This window comes from Oncorhynchus clarkii, chromosome 1 (genome assembly GCF_045791955.1).
Source record: "Oncorhynchus clarkii lewisi isolate Uvic-CL-2024 chromosome 1, UVic_Ocla_1.0, whole genome shotgun sequence".
NCBI classification, from domain to species: Eukaryota; Metazoa; Chordata; class Actinopteri; order Salmoniformes; family Salmonidae; genus Oncorhynchus; species Oncorhynchus clarkii.
The window spans coordinates 73,593,798-73,618,188 of NC_092147.1; the positions used below are offsets into that span (position 1 = coordinate 73,593,798).

The 24,391-nt window shown below is 41.3% G+C and overlaps 1 protein-coding gene across 4 annotated transcripts in view; it reads left to right on the forward strand.

Annotated features, from left to right (window-relative positions):
- The first annotated feature begins 7,108 nt into the window (after positions 1-7,108).
- Positions 7,109-24,391, forward strand: part of LOC139411962 (carbohydrate sulfotransferase 15-like) — a 33,719-nt gene continuing 16,436 nt past the window's right edge. For 2 of the 4 annotated variants that reach the window (XM_071158752.1, XM_071158760.1), the window contains exon 1: positions 7,349-7,530. The gene's annotated coding sequence lies outside the window, so the exon portion shown is untranslated. Of the gene's footprint in view, positions 7,531-24,391 lie in introns of all 4 variants that reach the window. The other 2 variants (XM_071158746.1, XM_071158740.1) reach the window with 2 other exon arrangements.

Genomic DNA, 24,391 nt, shown 5'->3' on the forward strand with positions numbered 1-24,391 from the left:
ATAAACGCAAATCTCAGCATCACCCCTGGTGAGACAAAACGGCGACTCGTCAGTGAAGAGCACTTTTTGCCAGTCCTGTCTGGTCCAGCGACGGTGGGTTTGTGCCCATAGGCGACGTTGTTGCCGGTGATGTCTGGTGAGGACCTGCCTTACACAGGCCACATCTGCAGTCCTCATGCCTCCTTGCAGCATGCCTAAGGCACTTTCACGCAGATGAGCAGGGACGCTTGGCATCTTTCTTTTGGTGTTTTTCAGAGTCAGTAGAAAGGCCTCTTTAGTGTCCTAAGTTTTCATAACTGTGACCATAATTGCCTGCCGTCTGTAAGCTGTTAGTATCTTAACGACCGTTCCACAGGTGTATGTTCATTAATTGTTTTTGGTTCATTGAACAAGCATGGGAAACAGTGTTTAAACCATTTACAATGAAGATCTGTGAACGACAGGTTTCCTTTTTTTTGCTGAGTTTAGTACTACTACTACTACCAAATAAGTTGGTTAGTTTTATACATTTACTTGCATTTGAGTGAAGACTTTTGACTCTTTTGTCTCTTAACTTTTCAGCCCCACCCTTACGTTTTTTTACTCTGCTTTTCCATTTTCTATTGTAGCTAGTTTTCGAGCTGTTTGTGTCAATGTGTTTGTGAGTGTGAGCGAGACAAAGGGGGCGGGGCTAAGGGTTGCGTAGAGGTTCGTTTGGAATAGACTAACGGGCCTGAGGGAAAGGGGAGATTGGCCCGTGTCGCTCAACCTTCTGCCAACTTTTTTATTAGTAGTATAAAATGTATAAGTCAGGCGGCCCACCGGCCCAGAGGTTTACCAGCCCACCGGGAGTTCTCCTGGTGCTCCCGATGGCCAGTCCGCTATTCTCCTTGTTTGTTGGCATGAATCATCTGAAGTGTAATTTGGGCTCTTCATGAGAAAGAGTAATGTGTGTCCACATGAAAATGGAGTTTCCTATTCTGAGCCGATCCAGATGTGTTTGTGTTTAGTCATTTAATGATATGTGCATGAGTGCATCAACCCCTGTCTAAAAAAGAGTTTCAATAACAAACCAATTAAAAATCGATCAGAACTGATTATCCAGTTAACAGGATTCGCCTGAGAGCCTGAGAGAGTTGACAGATGATGTGATCCAATCGGCATGCGGACCCAGCCTCCTACAGTGAAATGTGTATAAATCTGTATCGCTCAAGCCGGGAATTATCAGCAATTAGACTCAGCCTCTCATGAATATGGATTTGCGCTGGTGGGAAATGATTTATTCAAATTAGTGTTTATCTCTGTGTGTGCAGAGCCATGGACCTTCTCCGGCTGGCTTTTTCACTTGTCAGAAATGAACTATCTCACCTTTTTAATGCCGCAACTGCTGGGAGTTTGGAAAGATGAACATCATGCAGCAATCAACATTTAATTTATTTTTCAGCCCAAGAAACAGATGTAATGGATTGGGGGAGAGCTCGATCTCCACAGAAGAATACATTTTCTTCTCAAAGTAGAAGAAACACGACAGAAGAGTAATTCACAACATTTCATCCATAGAACGGTCCTTAGTAGGAAGGATTGTTGACATATATTTTACATGTCTATCTAAAAGCATAATTGAGAAATCATTAATCAAAGTTGGTATATTTATGACATAGTGGCCTTACCCAGGCCTCCTTTAAGACTCCATAATGTTTCATCTGTAGAGTCTACAAAGCAAAACTTGGTATCATATGAAGCTTTACCGCTTCTTCTGTAATACCAAAAACACTTTTCTTACATTAATATATGAATCTGGAAAAATTTGATGAATAATTTCTAAATTATGCTTTTAGATATAAATGTCAAATATATTTCAACAATCCTTCCTCCAAAGGACAATTCTATGGATAAAAAAAACAAAAACATGGTCTCTTTTTGTTCCGTGTGGATTCACTCGGAAAACTTCTCTGAAAATAATGTATTCACCACCTCAGTCTATAACTCCAACCCTGCATATAGCTTAATTAATAGAGAAGTTCAATGACTCATCACAATAAATGTTAGCAGTCTCTAACAACAACACTCAGTATCATTTACCCTACAATCGTCCACTTCTACATAACCTTGGTTGTCACAGAATGTCATATTATGTCAAGAGGATTGTCCTTGACAGACTGTTTGGCATTATCAAGAACAATGGGAAGTGGTCTCTGATTCCAACTAAAAACCAGGGGATTCTGGGAATATTTTCAATCATTCTAGTTATTTCTCTCCAAATCTAAACAGCATCCCTGCTTCATATGGTTTTTGAAGGCAAAAGAGACCACGTTAAATACGTTGTTAGAGTTCTTATGGAATCCAAAACACAGATGATGATGATGGTCCTCTTACAGTCAAAGGTCATTGTAACTCCCTCCTCCGATGTCTCCATTCCCCTAATCTAGTCTTCTAGACATGCCATCTCCAACAATGTGAGTGGTATGGTCCATGTCATACATGGACCTTAACATGGTCTGGGTGTACATTTCACCCCCTGCTCAGTCAACTCTGCTTGTCAAAATGGAACCTGCCTTCCTTACAAGCCTATTCAGTCTAGTTATCTTATACAGTTGCTGTATAACACAACTGACTGTATTTGCTTATTTGCACACTAGAGCCTTTTGACGTCTGATGATGGAATAGAATGCTAATCCCATGACTTTAAAGGCAGGTCTAAATCCTAACAGCCTCTGTATGATACAGTTCATAATTCACTCGTCTCACCGTGATATCGCCATGTCTTAGATGTAGTAGAGGAAACGTGTGGGTAGTGAATCTTCTCTTGTGTTCCCTGAACACCACACAGTGTGTTTCAATTAGCTGCAATGTGATGTGAAGTACACGTCAGCTGACGGTTGAAAGGTTGTCTGTCATATTTCAGTCTGTGGAGATCATAACAGGTTACCGTTATAGGAACATGACTGTAGTCAAACGGACAAGCTTCACCGGGTCCTCTAAAATATGTTATGTGCTTGATACAGATGTATAAGCATGTCTTTCATCACCACTGCAAGACTACAGTCTCATCTGAAGAGATTTCATTACAATCTCTTGTCTGGAAGCCACTTTAATGTTCTATGCAATTTGGCATGTAATGAAAATCGATTGCTGTGATGAGGATCCTTTTGTTCTATGTGGATGGCTAGGGTGAATTACTGTTTAATTTCCTAGGAGAGTGCATGCTACAAATAATACAGTATATCAGCAAAAAGCCTTAGGCCTCACCCCACTGGGCACAGACGTCAATTCAACATCTATTCCATGTTGGTTCAACGTAATTTAATTGAAATTACCTGGAAAAAAAAGTTGCTTCAACCAGTGTGTGCCCAGTGGGACGAGTTATATTTACATATCTACCTCAATTACCTCGTACCCCTGCACATCGCCTCGGTACTGGAACCCTGTGTGTATAGCCAAGTTATCGTTACTCATTATGTATTTATTATTACTTTTATTATGATGTGTTTTATTTGTCTATTATTTCTTTGAGACACCAAGGCTGTTTTTCTCTTGAAACTATGGTGTACACTTTGGTCATGTCGAAAGCATGAAAAGAGAGATTGCTATGGTGAAGCTTACCCTGCCGCCAAGGCCAAATTGAGTGTGTGCATGGGCATGCCAGGATCCACGCTCAGAACCACAACAGTGGTGATGACAGTCTGTGTGTCTAAGCAGTTTCACAGTAAGACCAGCCAACCACACTGCTGACACTAGTCCATGGAGAAGGAGATGACAGGTGAAATGATAGATGGACTTCCTGATGGAAGCTTCAACATCACTGTTACTTTATATCTTCAGCGTGAGGCTTTGCATCTACACAATCTAAGTCACATAACAAAACAATCCCCATCCAAATCTGTCAGTTTAAGCCAGATATCAGCTTTTTTGCATTTTGATGCGTCTCAATCCACCGCATCTGTAGTGAAAGGTGGCAGAGCTAGAGCGATGTTAGTCAGACCATGAGACATCCCAAAAATCGGTCTTCTCACGAAAACATCTATAGCATTCATATGGGTTGACCTACTTTTAAGGGGAGACTCTCACAAACATGATGGTGTTCTCCGTTTCGTTCTGGCCCCGATAAGTGTCACGGTACCTGTCTGAAGGTAGCCAATTAATAACAAAAATGAATGGAAGTATGAAGGTAGTTGTGTGCCTACCCCAAAAAAAGGAGTTAAGACTAGTGTCTTAGACTATAAAGAAATAAAGAATTTGACAGCCAAATTGCAGTAAAAAGCTGCCTTGGCCTTTACAATCTCAGTTTCTCAGATTTATCAAGGTCAGTTGCTTATTCAGTTTCTACCTTCTCCCTCCACAACCTAGTCTCAGGGCAGTTCGGAAGATTTGGTACGTAAATCTGTCCCCTCTATTTAGGTTGGTACATTTACTTTATGTTAGGTTACATTATGAATGGAATAATGGTCACACAATATCATATGAATTAGAGGGGGTAAGCGTGGCGTAATGGCGTAATTTATCATTAGTATTACCGGCATATAGTGATATACGTCTTTTTCTGAGACAAGGTTGCTTGTTGTGTCAACAGCAAAGGAGATAAGAAAACTAACAACAAGAAGAATTTACGTAAAAGGTTAGGTGAATTGGGTTAAGATTAGAATAAAGGTTAGGGGAAGGCGTAGCTACAGTTATCGACAACAGGACTTGAACACGCACATTTTGGATTGCTAGATGATTATGGTATATTCCCACCCATCCTCCTTCCTATCATGTCTGTCTTAAAGTAGTTCACTTTATTTAAGAAAATTGTATTTTACCTGATTATGTATTTTTGCTGAAGCCACGTTCACGTGCTAGTTGTAACTAGGAAACTCTGAAATTTACAATTTGGTTGTAGTTATTCACGTGCCGTGTTCAACCAGTTAGCAAGTCAGACATTTCTCAGTTTCCTAGTTCTGACTAGCACGTGAATGTTTTTATTTAACTAGGCAAGTCAGTTAAGAACAAATTCATATTTTCGACAGCCTAGGAACAGTGGGTTAACTGCCTTGTTCAGGGGCAGAACGACAGATTTGAACCTTGTCAGCTCGGGGATTCTATCTTGCAACCTTTGGTTACTAGTCCAACGCTCTAACCACTGGGCTGCCTGCCGCCCCATAGGATTATACCATGACCCAAGTGGAGACTGTTTAATGTAGAATTAAACAGTCTCCACTTGGGTCATGGTATAATCCAATGTGTGGCTATGGGGGAGGTTCCAATAATGTTTTGTTTGTGACATATCATATACCAGTATACGACTGGAAAATGTCCACTTGAACGCCCCTCCAACTGTTAGTTACTAGTGGGAAACTCGTCTATAATCCCTGTGCTCCCAGATTCCTACTTCCACCTCTGACGTAATTTGTCAGTAAAAAAGACAACAACAATGACGGCCTCTTCAGCAGGTGTTGATAATGGTAAGAACACTATACAAATTGATGATACAAAATGTATTCTGTTCATCTTCCATTTGGTTTAGAAAGTGAAAGCAAAACAATCACACGTCTTCTAATGACCTCAATGTTTGAGGGTGTTTCCCAGTTCATTACGCGAATGCACTTAACTCGTATTTACGAATTCATAACTGCAAATTAAGTTTCTTAAATGATTCTTCCTCAGATCTTAACGTTCCTTGGATAACTCTTGCCCGATAAAGCACCTTTGAGTTAAGTTTGGGGTTCTTGGACGTGACATTGGTGGTTCTTCAGAATTCTAAAAGGTTATTGAAATGCTGGAAGCCTGCAGATGTGTCCCTTTATTAGCACACAGCAAATTGGTCAGTGATAACTAGTGTTGATATTTCAGTGCAACATTTGTAGTGTTGATTCAAGAGTTAAATCAACACTATAAAGAGTTAAACTAACACTCAGTGGTTTAAAAGAACCACAGTGTTGGTTTTTTCATAACCACAGATGAACTTAAACCATGCCCATTATTATCATATTTCCCAGTATGCTTTATTGCAGGTAGATTTTTTAAATAGTTTCTTTCAATATATACAGTATGTTTTTGCATGTACATTGATTGATTAAATAATCTTATGCTACTCAAATATAAATAACATTTTCTAAACTATTCCAATCTGTTACTTAGACTTATTGTACCCGTTACTGAAATGGTTGTTCCAGTTTAGACGTTTAACTTAATCTTCCCAACCCTGGTCGTCATTCTGAAGCAAGTTGCAGTTGGATAAAAATGTCTAATGTTGAATATCCCCAATCTTGATGGATTTCAAAAGGCATAATGTGATTTACAGGCCTGATGACATCTGTAAAACATTTGTATTAGGGTAAAACTAGGCCCTCAACAGAATATCTTGGGAAATTGTATTGTTTTATACAGTACCATTTTATCACAACATATTCACCCAAGGTCTCACCTGGTGAAAGCCACAGGACTGAAAATGAATGAACGCAACAAGCACATCTCTGTCATTAGCAAGCACAGTCATGGGTGATACTGGTAACTCTAGAATTCACTCTGGGAAATATGGAAATAAGGCTTAAAACCCTACATAAGGGCTATTCATTTCCTATTTTGGAGGGCTGAAACATTTCTGGTTTTGATTTTGTTTTGATTTTTTAAAGAACCATCCCATCAATGATTCTTCAGAGGCCATAAAGTGGATATTTTATGGCATTGCTCAAAAAAAAACTTATTTGATTACAATTTGCTCTTTGATTTTTAAAAGAAGGGTAATTACCACCTTCCCACTTGGTTATGAATGCAGCATGAATACTTACGTCTAGATGATATTTAGAAACATTTACCAGTGTTGGAATTGCTTATGGCGAGGCTGGTCAGAGCCTGTATATTGGCAGGAATGCCTGATTAGTCTGAATCCTTTTTTATTTTGAAACTCCGTGTTTTTTGATGGTATTGTCGGCCTTTTTGAAAATGTCTCTACATATTTCTGCCAACCTTAATTCATGAACATAGTTTGCATCATAACTAGATGTAATCAGTCTGCAGCTTTTCAAAGAAGGATGGTAGAAGGGGCTAGAAATGCAGACACTGGTGTCGCCTACAGTAGGAATGTTCGTTGTATTGCTGTGTTTATTGCGGCTGTCGAGTACCCAAATCCTCTCTTCCCTTGGTCCCTTCCACTCTTCAGACTCTTGCAGCTCGGTCATAATAATCATCTGGAGAGACGAGATGCTTCATAGGTTATTGCTTTCCGGGATCCTTGGGATGTCCATGCCCTAAACCCTAACCTCAACGGTTACCTTAATTTAACCGTGTTGAATTTGAATTGCAATGTACTGACGTCAGAGTGTGGACACCCGAAGGATCCAACTTAGATCCTTGCTTGATAGTCACTAAACGCCCGCGCTATAAAACCAGTGTTTGATAGAGTGCCATTCAAAAGAACGCAGTTGTGAATTCATTATAATGTGCCTGTATAAACTCGTATACCTTACCTTATTGAGACAAAACTGAGTTAATTTTGTATTACTAGAATGGATATGGAATGTTCATGAAGAGCGCGCAAAGAAGTCGCTTTGATTGATTCATCGGATCTTGAACGTGAGTAACAGCAATTTAATTTGGCCACTCGTTATTACCAGCATGTGTAGGCAACATTTGACCGTTGTTGCCCGATATGCAAACCAAACAAAGTTTGTGGTCTTACTTTGGCTTAGTAATGAGAGCATTCTCTCGTAGAGTACTGCTATTCCACCTAGAAATATTTACCCTATTCACAGGGGTTGTACTATATTATAGCCTTCACTCCAACTTGTGATGACATTTATGAACAAAATAAATAATGGAACCGGCAATGTACTTCTTTCTGATAACCAACTTCAACATTTTGCAGAAAATTAAGTTTAGGAAATTAGCCGATCCTGAATAAATGTCAATGCCCATGCCAATATTTTAGCGACAGTGACCATTTTTGTGAGTTGTCAACATTTTAATGTTCTCATCTTTGAATCAAACTAGAGTTTCAACAAACAAAGAGCAGAAAATTAGTTGAATGCTTTGTGGCTATGTACTCCTACAATAGATTGCATTAGAAGACGTATAAAGACAAACTGCTGCCCTCAGGTTGAACTAAAAGTGTACCCATTAATTGAAGATTACATCCACTAACACATTATATCTAATACATTATTGGGGCCAAATTGAATGCCAAATTGCATTTCCACATGCCACTGGTGTAATCAACATTGTTTCCACATCATTTCAACCCAAAAACTAAATGTGATCGAGGTGGAAAACTGGTTGGATTTGCAAAAAGTCATCAACATAAGGGAACTTCGTCTTTTTTTTCACTCAACTTTGAACCTAAATCCAATGACATGGTGAAATGTTTTGTTGATTTCACATTGAATTCAGTCGTTGACAACTCAACCAAATGTAAATCAAAACTAAACTCCTGTGTTGAGTGGAATATATTATAGAGGTGCTTGCTCAGATAGGAGCTGTGTCAGAATGCTCTTTTTCCGAGGCAGACTTATTTTTCCTCAGTGAACTGCTGTAGAATGTCTGTGTCATTCCTGGGGGTCGAATCCTCTTCTAGTCCACCAGAGACTAAACCAGAAAAGGCTATTCCATGAGGTGGAATTAACAAATGAAATTCTCGGCACATCAGAAATGTAGTATCTTCTCTCACAATTTAATTGTTTCATTACTTTATATCTGACTACACACACACACACCTGTCAGGTAGGATGGCAATACCATATTGTATGAATCATCCACTGGCATCCAGAGGTGTTTGATGTCTGAATCAGTGGTACAATCTGCCGATCTGCCAGATGTCAGAGTGCCCACTGTTTCCTTCTGACGTTTTCTCTCCACCTCCTGTCTGAGAGCTGTGGTAGGCTATTGCTCAGTGCTCTGACATGAGGCCATGGTAGGTAGACAGATGACCTTTGGATAAACCTGTCTCTGTGGACTCATGTTGACTTAAGCTTAAAGTGCCTTTGAGCAAGCGGTGGGTCGGGGTTAGGGAGAGGTGGGTGGTTGAGGTTGAAGGACCTTTTCTTAACTCGGTCTCCCCAGTTACTGTTTTTCCAAGTTTGTGCCCTACCCTGGAGGCTGACTCACTGGACTAGAGGTTTTGTGGTCACCAATAGACTGAGCAAAAGTCTGGAGCTTTTGAGACGCCAAGGCTGTGTTTCTCTTGGCACTATGTTGTACACTTTGGTCATGTTGAAAGCATGAAAAGAGAGATTGCTATGGGGAAGCTTACCCTGCCGCCAAGGCCAAATTGGGGGAAAAAATACTGTGTCATTTTAGGAATAGATTTTGTGTGTGCGTGTGTGCATACACAATCCAGGATCCACGCTCAGAACCACAACAGTGGTGATGACAGTCTGTGTGTCTAAGCAGTTTCACAGTAAGACCAGCCAACCACACTGCTGACACTTGTCCAGGGAGAAGGAGATGACAGGTGAAATGATAGATGGACTTCCTGATGGAAGCTTCAACATCACTGTTACTTTATATCTTCAGTGTGACGCTTTGCCTCTAAACAGTGCCAGCTTCATAGAGTGCTGTAGTACAGTAGACCTCCTTGGAGAGCTTCTGCTCGTTTCTATCCGTATACTGTAGCTACATCCTCGGATTGATGGGCTCAGTGGAGGAGTAGGCATATTAGCCTGACGCCGTGACTTGTTTTTGAGTCATGAAGATCGTTATCTGTTGTTTTATGGGTAATGCTAACGCAAGCCCCACCCCTTCCTCCATGGCAGCTATTGATTGACTTGATCGATGCCCAGTTAGTGATCAGGCAGAGAGAGTCTATTCTCCAAGGGCTACTCACATTTAATAGGCTGTGCTGACATCATTTATCTTCTGTGGGCCATAACAAAGATTTAGTGTATTTGCTATCTGCTGTTTCAGGCCATTCACGGTACATCTAACCACACGATACCATGATATGCCCCCCCATAAAATACATGACTTTGAATAGATAGATACAGAGACATATATCTACATTTATGGCTCTAGATACTTGTAATCTATTTTACAGTGGTTTGTCTGTTGCCATGTTATGCTTTTCCCCCATTCAGTCATAGTTCCACAGCTTCTGTATACCTCCTATCCCCATTGGTCCCTGTCCTCTTTCCCCCTCACTGAAAATGCACCTGTTAAACAGTAGGAGGAACCTTTCAACATAACCTTGGTTGTTATGACGTTTTAATAGCATTAAAGCACCGTGCAATGGTCCCACACTTCAATAGAAACATACAGATCTTAGCTCAAGACCACAGCTTGGTGCCAGATGTCTCAGCACTGGACTGCAATGACCTGCTGCCCTGAACTTGTGAAAACAGTGTCTTCTGGGAATGACTCTTACAACACTAGGCTAATTATCCTTATCTCTCAAGTGATAGGACATGGACATACAATATGGGTCTTATAGACTCCTTTCAAGGCCCCATTTTCCCAAGCTAGCGGTCACGATGTGGGGTCACCTGATTTGAAAATGGGGTTGCGCTTGGTTCATAGACTCGGGGTTGTTACACCAGTTTGGGAACCCTTCTGCTAATGTAATAGTTGCTGCCGGTAAGAGTCTTTGGTTGCATAGATATTCAACCCGTGTCAATGGGGTTGCGAGTTCATTGACTTACAGACACAACCCTCCAATAAATGTCAGAAGTTAAAATATTGAGGAAAATATTTTTGTGGTTACATGTTCATTACATTTTCAGAAATGAGAGAAAATAGCCTGATGTTGATATATTTCAGTAGTGAATCTCTTTCTCTGTAACAAAAATAATGGTGGAAAAAGGAAACCTAATCTGACCCAATGAGGTAAATTAATCAGACTTACAGATCTCTGTGTTCTTCTAAGAACACATTTTGGTTTCCCAACATCTAACCGGACTTACTCTGGGCCAGGCCTAAGGCTATGTCCCTGCCAACATCTAACCAGATTTACTCTGGGCCAGGCCTAAGGCGATGTCCCTGCCAACATCTAACCAGACTTACTCTGGGCCAGGCCTAAGGCTATGTCCCTGCCAACATCTAACCAGACTTACTCTGGGCCAGGCCTAAGGCTATGTCCCTGCCAACATCTAACCAGACTTACTCTGGGCCAGGCCTAAGGCTATGTCCCTGCCAACATCTAACCAGACTTACTCTGGGCCAGGCCTAAGGCTATGTCCCTGCCAACATCTAACCAGACTTACTCTGGGCCAGGCCTAAGGCTATGTCCCTGCCAACATTAACCAGACTTACTCTGGGCCAGGCCTAAGGCTATGTCCCTGCCAACATCTAACCAGACTTACTCTGGGCCAGGCCTAAGGCTATGTCCCTGCCAACATCTAACCAGACTTACTCTGGGCCAGGCCTAAGGCTATGTTCTCTACCTGGATGCACTTATTCTCAATAGAGGGTGATGAACGGTGTGCTGTTATTCCAAAGCGTTCCAGTCCTTTTTACCACAAAGCATAGTTTTTACTTAATGTTTTGCACAATACATATCACAAATCTCCCCTACCAGAAGGGGATTCCTCTCTTATCGCACTCTTTTGCAATGGTTCAGTGTTTTTGTGCCATCTCTTTCCCAATCCCAGAGAAGAAGCTTCTCTGGTCTACTACCGCTCTCCCCACAGAGTGTTCTGAACAAGACATTCATCTGGAAGTGGTAAACATGTAGACAGGATTAGTTCACTTTCTTACTCTCCTCTTTAACTGCTTTGCCAAGTCTCTGGAACGACCGAGTATTAAGAGAGAGATGGACTGCACAACAAAGTCAGGCAAGAGTTGTCTATAGTCAGTCAATGTGAGAGGAAGGAGAAATGTAGAAGGGGTGAAGGAGACTGAGTATTGGGAGAGAGAGGGAAGAGTACTTTTTAATGTCATATTTTATCTGAAATAATGGCATGATTTATAGAGAACACACTCTCTGTCATATTTTATTTCCTTCTTCTTTCCTGTAGTCAATCCTGCCCAAAGCAGATCTTTGTGAAGGCTGTAAATACCAGGGGTGTAGTGCTGCCAAATTGCGGAGGAGTGACGCTCCCTCACTTTTTTTCAATTATGGAATACACAGTGCTGGTAAAACTATTTCTGGAAAATGTATTCAGATAAATTCTAAATAAATTATATTTAATTACCACAAAAATTCCATGAAAAATGATAGAATCACAAACTAAATAAATATGTATAGTAGCCTAGAGGTAAATGGTGGTTTCTTCCCTGTCTTCTCTCTGATGGTGGCGAGAATGATGAACTATAGACTACATGTGTGCAATGCGGAGGCCCGTCGGAGTCTTGACCACTTTGGCCAATCAGAACATTACAAAAAAATCCAAATTCACTGTGTGTCTGCCTTGACGTTCATCTTGCGCAGTGGAACCCAGAATGATATCTGACCACTTGGTTACACCGTTCTGCCAAGGACACCCCAACCAGTGTGGCCACTGCATAGCCCAAGGAGCCTGACTCTCTGGAAGTTTCTGTAGCCCTGCTTGTGATATTTAGCCTACATTGGCTATAGGTTGAGACGTAGGGCCGTTCTAGCTTGGTATGTCAGGGTGGGCAATTGGAAATGTGAATTGGGCCAAGTTGGAGGTAATGATGCATGTAGGTTATAGTTTATTGAGATGTATGAATACACCACACCAAAAACTTGATTTTATGGCTGTTTTAAAACAAATTTCCTGCAATTATTTATGTTCACTGCTTGTTCAATTGATTTGATAGAATGTTTAATCTATGCAAATAAATTATATGAATTGATAGTTCACCTCTCTGTTTTCTTTTGAACAGTACTGTATATTGTAACCATGTGTTCAAGCTAATGTAACATATGGGATATGAACCTAGGTCTCCCACAGGAGCAACCAATCTCTTAGACTGTTACACCAATAGGAAATTCCCAATTGGGCTGAGGGCAGACACTGGTTTTGAAGTTCGCAGGCAGGGTTGCCTGGTTTGCGTGACCGCGACCGCCTCATGTCCACAAAACTAATCAAATCAAAGTTTATTTATAATACAGCGTTTTAAGCTTCACAATACAATGAAATGCCTACTCACAATAAAGTTATCCTTGCAAACAGTGCAATGATAGCAAGCTGGAGATTGTCTGGTTGGATATTTGCCTTCCCAAAACCAAGCCGATTTTGTTTGGTGTGTTACTGGCTGCCCAATCAGATTGCATTCAATGAAGGTCTTGAAATTGTTGTCAAATTGTAATGATTCCCTGGTGAAGGAAATCATTTTGTTTGGGGATTTCAATAATGATGTTTGCAAAAAGGATAGCACATCCCGCAAGGTCTTTATGCACTTCTGTAGATCACTTACTCGGACCCAATTGATAATAGATCCCACCAGGGTATGTGAAACAGTGCAAAGTATGATTGACTTAATATTGGTGTCTGATAAATCTAAAATATAGCAGAGTGGAGTAATAGTATATGGAATCAGTGATCAATTTATTACATTTTGCACAAGGAGAGTTTTTAAAGATACATTTATGTGTCACAAAACTGTTAGAATCAGAGGACTCAAAAAATACTGTTGAAATGTTTAGTGGCTAAAATTGACTGGTCACCTGTGCTGGATAGTGTAGGGGTAGACAGTGCCTGGGAAGCCTTTAAATGTGGATTCCTTGGTGAGGGGAATGTGATTGCTCCTATTAGACGGGTCAGAATAAAGTGGAGATCTAGCCCTTGGTTTAATCATGAGATTCTAGAATCTATCCAAGCAAGGAATAAGGCAAAATTTAGCAGCATGATTTTGTCCCAAATAAACGTCACAGAAATGAAGCACAGAGCAGGATGGATGAAGCACAGAGCAGGATGGATGAAGCACAGAGCAGGATGGATGAAGCACAGAGCAGGATGGATGAAGCACAGAGCAGGATGGATGAAGCACAGAGCAGGATGGATGAAGCTAAAAGGGGTTACTTTGCTGATAAAATCATTGAAAAGAAAAGACCCTAAAATGTTTGGGAAATAATTTAACTAGGCTGTAGTAGTACTACCAAAACTAAACAAAACAGTATTAGGCTCAACATCAGGGGGGAGATGGTATATGAAAAAGCAGAGGTTGCCTATGAATTTAACTCCTTTTTTTAAAACTTTTTTTTAAAACTTCTGTTGCCAGTAAGCTGGCTAGCAAGCTGCCCACCAGTTCTGGTTTGTATGGGAATGACCAAGTCAAGAAGTATTATGCCGAGTTAGGGGTTCAGCCAAACTCTTTTTATTTTGCAAAGATAGCAACAGCCAAAATAGCCAGTATGCTGGCAGAGTTTAAACGCTCCAAAGCCACAGGCCAGGATAACATTCCTGCAAGGTTTCTTATAGATTCTGCTGAGCAAATTGGCCCTTGTATTACACATATCGTTAACCTCTCTTTTGAATTAGGCATCTTTCCCAGGGACATTAAACACACTAAAGTTATACCTCTGTATAAGAAGGGGATAAGGTCTGAACATGGGAATTATAAGCCTGTATCTATCCTCAGTATAACATCAAAGATCCTGGATAGAGTTTTACATGAGCAAGTGTATTAATACATGTCAACAAACAAAGTCTAATTAATGATTTTCAGTCGGGTTTTAGAAAAACATACTCCACTGATTCATGTCTACTTTATTTGACTGACTTCAGGAAAGAGATTGATGAAGTAAATCTGTGTGGAATGGTACTGCTTGACCTACAGAAGGCCTTTGATACAGTTAACCACTGTCTCCTAATCTCCAAACTGGAGGCACTGGGGTTAAGCAGTATCCCTCTAGGCCGGGTAAAGTCCTATTTATCAGGAAGGGAGCAAGTAGTTGACGTTAATGGTTTACTGTCTCAGGCAAAACCAATGAGTTGTGACATTCCGCAGGGGAGCGTGCTTGGGCCTCTACTGTTTTTACTGTCTATTAACGATATGAAAGATGCTTGTTCTTGCCGTCTTTTCCTTTATGCGGATGACTCGACACTTCTTGTGTCTCACGAAAGTAAAACTATGTTGGAGAGAATATTTAGCACAGACTTACGAACATTAGCAAATGGCTTGGAGATAATGCACCATCTCTGCACTTAGGTAAAACTGAGGCAATTCTTTTTGGATCTAGACCTGAATTGAGTACAGTAGGTCCTCTGAAATTAAAGGGTGAGGTGCTGACAACTAAAACCTCTGTTAGCTACCTAGGATGCATCCTTGATGGAAGCTTGGGAGGTGTGAGCATGGCTACTAAAGTGCTAGGGAAGGTTAATGCTAGGACTGAGTTTTTGGCTAGAAAGTCCAAGCTGCTTGATAAGGGCTCCATGAAAGTACTAGCCACTGCCCTAATTCAATACCATTTTGACTACGCTAGTACTTCCTGGTTTGGGGACTTCTCTAAGCTTATGAAGGGCAAGCTCCAGATAGCCCAGAACAAGCTGATCAGGGTAGTATTGAAAGCGAGTCCACATACTCACATAGGCAGGAGCTGCTTTCAAGAACTTAACTGGCTGCCTGTTGAGGCTAGAGTGTCCCAGATTAGACCGGGTTTGGTTTACAGGAGTATTTATGGTTCTGCGCCCAAATATTTAACTGACTACTTTCCCCATGTTAGGGACACACACAATCACTGCACCAGATCAGGTGTTGCTAATGTGTGCTTATAGAGGTTCAGGAGTAATGCTGGGAAATGTACTTTATTGTATACTGGAGCCTCAGAGTAGAATGAGTTGCCACGACGTCCTCTCTGGGCAGCTTTAAAAATAAGGTAAAAAACTCTTTGATGTCTTCTGTGCCCAAATAAAGGACCCCCAGTGGTGGAAAAAGTATCTAATTTTCATACTTGAGTTAATAGAAAAAGACTTAAGTATCTTTACTTTAAGGTAAAAGTCATCCAGTAAAATACTACTTGAGTAAAAGTATTTGGTTTTAAAAATACTTTATAGATTTTTTTATTTTTTTGCTAAATCTTAAATAAATTCCATATGTAAGCTTAGCAATAAAACCCTCAAAGTGATCAAAACAAAGGAGATGACTGTGGACTACAGGAAAAGAAGGGCCTAGCACAGAGCAGGTTGAGTGCTTCCAAGTTCCTTGGTGTCCAAATCACCAACAAACTATCATGGTCCAAACACACCAAGATAGTCATGAAGAGAGCACAACAATGCCTATTCCCCTGCAGGACACTGAAAAGATTTGGCATGGGTCCTCATATCCTCAGAAAGTTATAAAGCTGCACCATTGAGAGCATCCTGAATGGTTGCATCACAATCTGTTATGGCAACTGTTCCATATCGGACTGCAAGGCGCAACAGAGGGCAGTGCGTATGGCCCAGTACATCACTGGAGCCAAGCTTCCTGCCATCCAAATCAAATCAAATTTTATTTGTCACATACACATGGTTAGCAGATGTTAATGCGAGTGTAGCGAAATGCTTGTGAAATCCAGGAGCTCTATACCAGGCGGTGTCAGAGGAAGGCCCTAAAAATGCCCAAAGCTACCCTAGTCAAAGACTGTTCTCTCTGCTACCGCACGGCAAGTGGTACCAGAGCGCCAAGTCTAGGTCCAAAAAGACTTCTTAACAGCTTCTACCCCGAAGCCATAATACTGCTGAACAGCTAATCAAATGACTACCTGGACTATTTGCATTGACCCCCCCCCCCTTTTTTACATTGCTGCTACTTGCTGTTTATTATCTGTGCTTCCCCCTACCTACATGTACATATTACCTCAATTATCTCAACTAACCTGTACCCCGCACATTGACTCTGTACCGTTACCCCCTGTATATAGCATAGTTATTGTTATTTTATTGTTGGTCTTTTATTTTTTTACTTTTGTTTATTTAGTAAATATTTTTTAAACTCTTATTTTTCTTAACTGATTTGTTGGTTAAGGGCTTGTAAGTAAGCATTTGATTTGATAAAATGTCACACTACATCACACAATGAAGGATTAATTAGCATTTTACATTAGATAACAAAATATGATAGCATAGTATGCCTATAGCGCTACTGTTACACCAGGGCCCCATTCTGAGGCCCTGAGCGCTCCGGAGCAGGTTTTCATCAATGATCTCTCTATACTTTGCGCTGTTCGTCTTTCCCTTGATCCTGACTTGTCTCCCAGGCCCTCCGCTGAGAAACATTCCCACAGCATGATGCTGCCACCACCATGCTTCACTGTAGGGATGGTGCCAGGTTTCCTCCAGACATGATGCTTGGCATTCAGGCCAAAGAGTTCAATCTTGATTTCCTCAGACCAGAGAATCTTGTTTCTCATGGTCTGAGAGTCTTTAGGTGCCTTTTGGCAAACTCCAACTGGGCTGCTTCTGCACCTGCATTGCTTGCTGTTTGTAGTTTTAGGCTGCGTTTCCGTACAGCACTTTGAGATATCAGCTGATGTACGAAGGGCTTTATAAATACATTTGATTTGGCTGTCATCTGCCTTCTACTGAGGAGTGGCTAAAACATCGCAATGATGGTCAATGGAAACAGGATGCACCTGCGCTCAATTTTGAGTATCATAGCAAAGGGTCTGAATACTTACGTAAATATGGTAATTCCGCTTTAAAAAAAAAAATTAAATAAATGTTTTATATTTTTGCTTTGTCATTGTTGGGTATTGTGTGTAGATTGCTGAGGAAAAAAATATTTCATCCATTTTATAAGGCTGTAACGTCACAAAATATGGAAAGATTGAAGGGGTCTGAATACTTTACAAATGCACTGTACGCTTTGATTGAAATTAGGTAGCCTCCTGTATGCTTGGTGTTTGAGGGTATTTTCTTCAGACAATATGTGTGGGCATATGCAGACGTTGCAATTGGAGGATGCATTTTCTATAATGATATGCTATTCAATTGGCTACATCTGGTACAAACTTTGAGGAAATGTTGACGTCTGAATATATTCAGTAAAAAAAAAAAAAACTTCACACTCCCATTCCAGAACATGGATGAAAGCGAGTACTTTAAAGGATGGAGACATCCCCTATGATAGCACTTTGTGTCTTTGAAAGCCAACCTATGAATCCCACTGGGCTGCTGCCTGTCACATTCTCCCACAGCACAGAGAGGGGTGAAGAGGGGGCTGGTGTGTGTGTGGAGGGTGTGATGGAGGCTGTGAAATACAGGTGACTGCATAACCTACTCCCAATTAAATGCCACAAGGCCTGATATTCATGAATTACACAAGAACATGTAAATCTGCCATTTTATATGAATTACAATCTACCTTTTAATATTGGACTGTCACAGCATTGTGTCTTCCTGGCGGTAGTGACGCTCTCTCTTCTTGATATCTGAGGATTGGACATGGAGAGAGACCAGGGGTAATGGTCAGAGGGACATATGGAATGGAGTAGGGAAAGGTCAATGCAGATAATCTGGATAGCTTGCCTTGCGGCAGCATAGAGAATAGTCTATGACTTGGGTGGCTGGAGTCTTTGAGCATTTTTAGGGCTTTCCTCTGACACTGCCTGGTATAGAGATCCTGGATGGACCCCCATTTCCAGTAGTCCACAATCAGCTTCTTTGTTTTGCTGATGTTTAGGGAGAGGTTGTTGTCCTGGCACCACTGCCAGGTCACTGACCTCCTCTCTATAGGTGGTCTCGTCGTAGTCGGTGATCAGGCCTACCACCGTCGTGTCATCAGCAAACTTAATGATGGTGTTGGAGTCGTGCGCTTCCACGCAGTCTTACAGGAGGGGACTAAGCGTGCACCCCTGAGGGGCCCCTGTGTTGAGGGTTCTCGTGGCGGATATGTTGTTGCTACCCTCACCAACTGGGGCCCTGCTTTCAGCTTTATATGTCCCCTCCTCTACCAGTACAGGTGTAGGGTCTTAATTTGATCACCTGGTTGCTTAGGGCCGGGACGATACCAGTATTGCAATACTCATTATTGTGATGGCAAGTAAAACAAAACACAAAGCGGATTTAACTTCTAATGTTGGAAACTAACATCATTATGGTGTTTTCATTTTTGCCATGGAAAAACATATTATGAAACTGGTATCATCCCGGCCCTACTGTCGCAGGAAAACTTTCCTACAATGCAGGAAATGTAAAACTTGTAGTGTATTTGAGTTTTGAAGTTTGTAATTTCCACTTTGAAATTTCAGACTTGGTTTTCCCTTACTTAAGATGTATCAACCCCTATAAAATCTTCATAAATTATAATCCACATAATAATTCACGTTTCCTGTTGCTGCAGGATTATTTTCCTGCTTTAGCAAACTAGCTTAAATTAAGATCCTACATTTGTACTAGTACCACCACTGATCTCTCATCCCGGAGACACAGTTTATGTATGATCTGCTTGCATGGAAACTACATACTGGACCTACACCTTGTTTGCCTGACGACTCAAACTGAATTTAATTCCTCTGTTCTATCGATCCCTACTTAGTGAACTCAAAAAGTTTTGGGACAGTGACAAGTGTTTTGTTGTTTTGGCCCTGTACTTGAAATGATACAATGACTACTAGTCTGTCAGCTTTAATTTGAGGGTATTTTCATCCATATCAGGTGAACTGTTTAGAAAGTCCAACACTTTTTGTATATATTCCCCCAATTTTAAGGGGAATAAAGGTATTGGGACAAATTCACTTATACACTACATTACCAAAAGTATGTGGACACCTGCTCATCTAACATCTCATTCCAAAATCATGGGCATTAATACGGAGTTGGCCCCCCTTTCTACTACAACAGCCTCCACTCTTCTGGGAAGGCTTTCTAGCCACAAGAACAATAGTGAGGTCGGGTACTGATGTTAGGCATGGCTCGCAGTTGACGTTCCAATTCATCCCAAAGGTGTTCGATTAGGTTGAGGTCAGGGCTCTATGCAGGCCAGTCAAGTTCTCCCACACCGATCTCGACAAACCATTTCTGTATGGACCTCGCTTTGTGCATGGGGGCATTGTTATGCTGAAACAGGAAAAGGCCTTCTGCAAACTGTTGCCACAAGGTTGGAACCAGAGTATCGACTTAAATTTCATTGTATGCTGTAGCGTTACAATTTCCCTTCACTGGAACTAAGGGGCCTAGCCCGAACCATAGAAAACAGCACCTCCTTCACCAAACTTTACAGTTGTCACTATGCAATTGGGCAGGTAGCTTTCTCCTGGCATCCACCAAACCCAGATTCGTCCGTCGGACTGCCAGATGTTGAAGCGTGATTCATCACTCCAGAGAACGTGTTTCCACTGCTCCAGAGTCCAATGGCTGTGAGCTTTACACCACTCCAGCCGACGCTTGGCTTTGCACATAGTGATCTTAGGCTTGTGTGCGGCTGCTCGGCCATGGAAACCCACATTTCCCGGCGAACAGTTCTTGAGCTGACATTGCTTCTAGAGGCAGTTTGGAACTCGGTAGTGAGTGTTTATGACAAATTATTTTTATGTGCAACACGCTTTAGCACTCTGCGATCCCATTCTGTGAGCTTGTGTGGCCTCCCACTTCGCTGCTGAGAAGTTGTTGCTCCTAGATGTTTCCACTGCCCCGGTACCGGGGAAGCTCTAGCAGGGCATAAATTTGACGAACTGACTTCTTGGAAAGGTGGCATCCTAGGACGGTGACACATTGAAAGTCACGGAGCTCTTCAGTAAGGACATTCTACTACAAATGTTTGTCAATGGAGATTGCATGGCTGTGTGCTCGATTTTATAAACCTGTCAGCTACGGGCTAAAATAGCCAAATCCACTCATTTTAAAGGGGTCAAATTACATAGTCCCCCCATTTTAGGGGACCAAACGTATTGTGACAAATTCACTTATGTGTATTAAAGTAGTCAAAAGTGTAGTATTTGGTCCCATATTCATAGCACACAATGCTTACTTCAAGCTTGTGACTACAAATTTGTTGATGCGTTTGCTGTTAGTTTTGGTTGTATTTCAGATTATTTTGTGCTCGATAGAAATGAATGTTAAATAATGTATTGTGTCATCACTCTTATTGTAAATAAGAATAGAATATGTTATTAATTAAGACTTCTACATTAATGTGGATGCTACCATGATTACGGATAGTCCTGATTGGAACGTCTCTAACAAATGTAACCAATCAAAGTTGATAACGTAATTGTTTAGGCCGGCTCTGGCCCAACCCATCGGTTTCTGGGACCAATCAGAACAGTCGGAATGTGTTTGCGTTCATAAGCGTAATGCTGAACTTACACACGCTTCCTAATGTTTATCTGGCTGGCCTCACTCAGCTCAAGTCAATAGATTACAATTTATCTCCTTGGCAGGGAATGAAAGCCACGTATAAATCTTGATATTTGTTCCTGCAGGCCCTAATACTCCAATTTAATTCAGAACACAGAGAAAGAGACAGTGAGACAGATTGGCCAGAGCGATGTGGATGGGTAGCCAGGCAACCACCTTGTGGAGAGGACCTCAAACACATTGCATTTTTTGGGGGTAATTGTATTTCTAACTCAGCTCAAGAGCATGTGGACATTGTGGGTAATCCAAATGGAAATTGGACTCGCATCAACCTTTGTAACATTGAGCACTCATGGTGTCTGCAAACATCTGCTCGGATATCCACAAGGATTCTAGATTATGGGAGAAATGACTGTGTGTGTTACTGTATCAATCATTCCCTCCATACGGTAAAAAAATATATCAAATGTGTTTTAAATACATTTGCATATTTCCTCAAATGTAAGTAATGCCTGATAATATTATTAAATGAATGGTAATGACATCTAGTCTACATGGTGGCCAACATGGTTCCTAATTCGGCTTCTTAAATTCCTCTCTATGTATTCTAGGGCCCTATAACACGTATTGTAAGGTCCTATAAAGCGTTTTGTAGGGCCCTATAAAATCTGCGTTGTGGAGAACACGGGCGGGATCACAGAATCCAGACATTAAAACTGATTTCAACAGTATGTGGCGCAGGGGTCTAAGGCACTGCATCTCAGTGCTAGAGGCGTCACTACAGACCGTGGTTCGATTCTAGGCCGTATCACAACCGGCCGTGATTGGGAGTCCCATAGGGTGGCGCACAATTGACCCAGCATCATCCGGGTTAGGGTTTGACCAGGCTAGGAGCTGTAAATAAAAATTTGTTCTTAGCTGACTTGCCTAGTTAAATAAATGTAAAAAACTTAAATAAATAAATATATATATATATATATATATACATACATACATACATACATACATACATACAGTGGGGCAAAAAAGTATTTAGTCAGCCACCAATTGTGCAAGTTCTCCCACTTAAAAAGATGAGAGAGGCCTGTAATTTTCATCATAGGTACACTTCAACGATGACAAACAAAATTAGAAAAGAAAATCACATTGTAGGATTTTTAATGAATTTATTTGCAAATTATGGTGGATAGTGCACGATAAGACAAGGATATCCCTGCCAGCCAAACCCTCCCTAACCCAGACGACGCTGGACCAATTGTGCGCCGCCCCTTGGACCTCCCGATCACGGCCAGCTGCGACAGATCCTGGACTCTAACCCAGAATCTCTAGTGGCACAGCTAGCACTGCGATGCACTGCCTTAGACCACTCCGCCACTCGGTTTGCCGAACATTCAGTGTTTTGCCCAAGTGAATCATAAGACATGAGCAAAATGCATCAGTGATTCGTATTTTCATGCAACTTTCTGAAATTGTACAGACATGCCCCTGTCTACAGTTCCTTCGGAAATTATTCATACCCCTTAACTTTTTCCACATTTTGTTACTTTATTCTAAAATGGATGAAATGGAGAGAAAAAAATCTACACACAATACCCCATAATGACAAAGTGAAAACAAGTTTTTTGAAATTTTAGCAAATGTATTAAAAATAAAAAACAGAAACCTTATTTACATAAGTATTCAGACCCTTTGCTCTGAGACTTGAAATTGAGCTCAGGTGCATCCTGTTTCCATTGATCATCCTTGAGATGTTTCTAAAACTTGATTAAAGTCCACCAATGTTTAATTCAATTGATTGGACATGATTTGGAAAGGCACACACCTGTCTATGTAAGGTCCCACAGTTGACAGTGCATGTCAGAGCAAAAACCAAACCATGAGTTTGAAGGAATGGTCCGTAGAGCTCTGAGACAGGATTGTGTTGAGGCACAATCTGGGGAAGGGTACCAGAACATTTCTTCAGCATTGAAGGTCCCCAAGAATGCATTGGCCTCCATCATTCTTAAATGGAAGAACTTTGGGACCACCGCCCGGTCAAACTGAGCAATCAGCGGAGAATGTCCTTGGTCAGGGAGATGACGAAGAACCCGATGGTCACTGACAGAGCACTAGAGTTCCTTTGTGGAGATGGGAGAACATTCCAGAAGGACAACTGTCTCTGCAGTACTCCACCAATGAGGCCTTTATGGTATAGTGACCAGACTGAAGCCACTCCTCAGTAATAGGCTCATGACAGCCTACTTGAAGTTTACCAAAAGGCACCTAAATACTCTCAGACCATGAGAAACAAGATTCTCTGGTCTGATGAAACCAAGATTGAACTATTTTGCCTGAATTCCAAGCATCACATCTGGAGGAAACCTGGCACCATCCCTACGCTGAAGCATGGTGGTGGCAGCATCATGCTGTGGGGATGTTTTCAGCAGCAGGGATTGGGAGACTAGTCAGGATCAAGGGAAAGATGAACTGAACAAAGTACAGAGATCCTTGATGAGAATCTGCTCCATAGCGCTCAGGACCTCAGACTGGGGCGAAGGTTCACCTTCCAACAGGACAACGACACTAAGTGCACAGCCAAGGCAACACAGGAGTCGCTTCGGGACAAGTCTCTGTATGTTCTTGAGTGGCCCAGCCAGAGCCCGGACTTGAACCCGATCAAACATCTCTGGAGAGACCTGAAAATAGCTGTGCAGTGATGCTCCACATTCAACCAGACAGATCTTGAGAAGATCTGCAGAAAAGAATGGGAGAAACTCTCCAAATACAGATGTGCCAAGCTTCCTTTTTTTTGGACCTTTATTTTCCTAGCCAAGTCTGTTAAGAACAAATACTTATTTTCAATGACTGCATAGGAACAGTGGGTTAACTGCCTTATTCAGGGGCAGAACGACAGAGTTTTACCTTTCAGCTTGGGGATTCGATCGTGTTACCTTTTGGTTACTAGTACAACGCTCTAACCACTAGGCTACCTGCCGCCTGCTTGTAGCGTCGTATCCAAGAAGACTCAATGCTGTAATCGCTGCCAAAGGTGCTTCAACAAAGTACTGAGTAAAAGGTCTGAATACTTATGTAAATGTGATATTTCAATATAATTATCTTCAAAAAATTATCAAAAAATGTGACACTTGTTTTTGCTTTGTCATTATGGGGTATTATGTGTTGACAAGGGGGGAAAAAACAATTGAATCAATTCTAGAATAAGGCTGTAATGTAACAAAATGAGGAAAATGTCAAGGGGTCTGAATACTTTCCGAAGGCGATGTATGTGTGGCGCGAGCGTATGTCTACACTTTGTGTAGCTGTTAGCGATGATGCTAATGATA